Source organism: Dendropsophus ebraccatus, chromosome 9 (genome assembly GCF_027789765.1).
Source record: "Dendropsophus ebraccatus isolate aDenEbr1 chromosome 9, aDenEbr1.pat, whole genome shotgun sequence".
NCBI classification, from domain to species: domain Eukaryota; kingdom Metazoa; phylum Chordata; class Amphibia; order Anura; family Hylidae; genus Dendropsophus; species Dendropsophus ebraccatus.
Genome location: NC_091462.1, coordinates 114,929,424 through 114,933,139, shown reverse-complemented (window position 1 = coordinate 114,933,139; position 3,716 = coordinate 114,929,424). Strand labels below are relative to the sequence as shown.

At 56.3% G+C, this 3,716-nt stretch overlaps 1 long non-coding RNA gene across 1 annotated transcript; it reads right to left on the bottom strand.

Annotated features, from left to right (window-relative positions):
* Positions 1-790: 790 nt before the first annotated feature.
* On the bottom strand, positions 791-3,332 carry LOC138801619 (uncharacterized). The gene is made up of 3 exons (XR_011364641.1): positions 3,012-3,332; positions 1,948-2,162; positions 791-949 (listed from the first exon to the last, which is right to left on the bottom strand). It is a non-coding gene; the product is annotated as an uncharacterized lncRNA (long non-coding RNA).
* Between the last annotated feature and the right edge of the window lie 384 nt (positions 3,333-3,716).

Genomic DNA, 3,716 nt, shown 5'->3' with positions numbered 1-3,716 from the left:
CCTGTCACCCCCCGTGCCGGGGTGACAGGCTCCCGACCCCGTTAGATCCCCCTATACTTACGTGATCCCGCCGGGTCCCGCTTCCTGAGCCGGCCGGGTCCCGGAGATATCAGCTCCCGAAGCCCGGCGCGCACGCTGAGAGATGAGTCCGATGCCCATAGAGAATGACGGAGCATTGGACTCCCCATTCATTCTCTATGGGCGTCTGACTCTGCTGTCAGCGCGCGCGCCGGGCTTCGGGAGCTGATATCTCCGGGACCCGGCCGGCTCAGGAAGCGGGACCCGGCGGGATCACGTAAGTATAGGGGGGTCTAACAGGGGGTTGGGAGCCTGTCACCCCGGCACGGGGGGTGACAGGTGTCCTTTAAGGGCCGCAGAGGCCGGATGTTAATTTGGCCGCTCTGCCTCTTTAAGGCTCCCAGAAGTAGCGGCCGCTGCGCTGTGACGTTGTCTCTCTCTTACACTTCTCTTCACTTCATTGGTGGGTGTGAAGAGAAGTGAGTAAGTGAAGAGAAGTGCACTGCCCATGAAGGAGGGAGAGGAGGACGCCTGCAGGGAGAGGAGCCGCCCACTGTGTTTACAGGTATCTGGGGAGGGGGTCTGGGTTGTGGTGAGGGGGTCTGGGGGGTTACTGTATAGTACTGGGGTCTGTAAGACACCACCACTATACAGTAGCTTAGGGCTGGCTGGGACTGCTGGGCTACATTCCCCCCCCGCACCTTGTACACATAACCTCGGGGCCTCCCTAATAAGACTCAACACACAGGCGTATTTTGTTGGATGGTGGTCGGCCACAGCTATTTATTATTTATTTATTTTGTCTTAACCGGGCAAATTGCCAACTTCACTGACTCGTAAACGCCTCCAGGCGAACATTTTCCAACGGGTATGCCGGCCACCGAATCCACCAGATACCACACCTCCAGCTGTGACTTAGTAAAATTCTCCTCTACAACAGAAGGAAACATCATCAATACAGCGAACCAAAATTGGAACAACACTTGCAATAAGGGCGGGAGGGAGGGCTGCTTGTCTCCTGGCTGCTGGTAAAGAGGGCTGCTCCCGGGAGCCCCCGCCCCCTTATAGGTTTTGGCCGCATCCTATAGGCCGGCAGCACGACCCGGAGGCGGTGCCGTGCTGCATCATGTGACCCCCCAAGTACCAATAAATGAGCCGCTCACTGCCCAACTGACGTCACTGAGGCCCCCCCTGAGAGTCTCCATTAACCCCTGCCGCTCCACTAAACGCCCCGCAGTCCCTGCCACCTTCCTTATGCAGCTCGGTGTCCTTAAAGACTGCTGGGCTACACACACCCCCCGCACCTTGTACACATAACCTCGGGGCCTCCCCAATAAGACTCAACACACAGGCGTATTTTGTTGGATGGTGGTCGGCCACAGCTATTTATTATTTATTTATTTTGTCTTAACCGGGCAAATTGCCAACTTCACTGACTCGTAAACGCCTCCAGGCGAACATTTTCCAAAGGGTTTGCCGGACGCCGAACACTGGCGGGCATGGCCACCGGATCCACCAGATACCACACCTCCAAGGAGGGGCTGGGTTATACCTAAACCGAGCCCCGACCCCCACCCAACAAGAACAACGCCTGCTCCACTCCGTCCTGAAGGCCGGACAGGAAAATGTCCATACCTATTTCGTTAAGGTGAACCCCGTCCGGCCGCATGAGGCGGCGGTTATCTCCTTCCAACTGGTGATGCCGTACCACCACCCCACCTTGGGATCGCACATGCCTGGATGTACGCGCATTAACCGTGCGCCTGGCCCTCTCCACTGCCTCCGCATCGCGAGTCCCCTGCCAGGTCACTCTGGGAACTATCTCGGATCACACGAGGAGGATCTCCGGAAAGTATCCCGGGAGGCGGTCCAAGCCCGCCCTAATAATGGTAAGGAGATCAGCTAAGCGTATAAAACATAAATCGTTACCGCCGGCGTGGATCAACAGGACCACCAGACCCGTAGCCATACGACCAATTTCGCCTCAGAAAGCACCTCCGACCATCGCAGACCTGGGATCCCCTTCCAGTGCACGTCCGCTTGACGAAACCCCAACGAACGTCCACCAGGTCTACCCTCCGCCCGCTGGGCCGCCCGATGTATGTAGGAATGTCCTAACAGCCAAACCGCCGGCCGATGAACCTCTGAAAGAGAAAACACGTTAGTCCAACAGCTCCGGCCGAATGTAAGTCCCATAGCATTCGGACCTCCACCTCCCTATCCTCTGAACCTGTTCATTGGGAAGCCCAGCGTGAGCCGCCTCCGTGGCCGCTCCTATCCTAAATGAGTGGGTGCCGTATTCCTTGGGGTCAGCCCCGGCCGCCAGCAGCGCCCTCGTAAGCTGGCACTGAAACTGATATCTGGTGAGTGGGAGACCACTAGCATGCGTTAGAAAACACTCCGCTGCAGGTCGCGCGGCTAAGAATCTCGTCGCTAACATCACCGGGCAAGCTACCCCGGAGACGGCGGACAAAGGGATCCACGTGCCTCTACCAAAAAAAAGTCCGTCTTAGAGCGCCGCACTCTGATGCGCACCTCTCCATTTGCTACCAGTACATCATCCTTAAGCAGGCCCCCACTGCGCGCAGCTGACGGGGCAACCAGCTCCCCTACCCTTAACGCTCCAAAGAAAGCAAAAGAGAAGGCGACCGATATTAACAGGGCTTTGTATGCTCCGGCACAGATGGAAGGTAATGCCGATATCATGGAGGACAGCAAGTTAAACGATATCGGGCGCCTGCATTCTCTGCGGACATGCTCCCTCTTCCACCCACGCAGCGCTTGACTAATGGCAAAGTGCTTATTGACATCCCTCCAACCCCTAAGCTTGAAGTGAAAACTGACGCCGGACAGCCTACGCTGCGCCACTATGCTAGACAAGCCCTTCTCTTTTAGCTGCAACAAATAAGAGACAGATACACCCAACCTGGCCGAATCATCCACAGCGACAGCTAGGTCCCCAGCCACTGCACACCACTCCTCCCACGCCTTACCATGGTTACTCCACGTGGCCTGAGACACCGAAGACTGGATCAATGGCATTAGGCGGACGACACCAGGTCCCATATGAGAGGCGGGCACGCTTGCCCCTGTGGGTCCGCCAAAGGGCACAACTTGCGAAACTCCTGCCAACGGAAACGGGACAAAGAGTCAGCAACCACATTACTCACCCCTGGAACATGCCGAGAACGAAAACATATGTTATTCTGCAGGCAACGCAGCACTATATGACGCAGCAACGCTAGAACTGGAAGGCAAGAAGAGGACAAGTTATTGATGCAGAACACCACACTCAGATTATCCGTCCAGAAACAAACTCTGCGATTTCTCATGGACGGACCCCACAGCTCTATGGCAACCGCAATGGGGAATAGTTCCAACAGGGTCAGGTTGCGGCACAGGCCTGATTCCTGCCACTTCAAGGGCCACGGTTCAGCGCACCATAGCGTGCCGAAAATGGCCCCGAAGCCGCAGGATCCGGACGCGTCGGTATAAAGCTCAAGGTCTTGGTTGGAGACCACGTCCGATTGCCAGCACGTACGACCGTTGTACGATTCTAAGAAGTGCTGCCAAATGGTGAGGTCAGCCTTTAGAGGCCTGGTGATGCGGATATAATGATGGGGATTACGCACTCCTCTAGTCGACAGTGCCAAGCGCCTGTTAAAAACACGACCCATGGGCATTATACGGCATGCAAA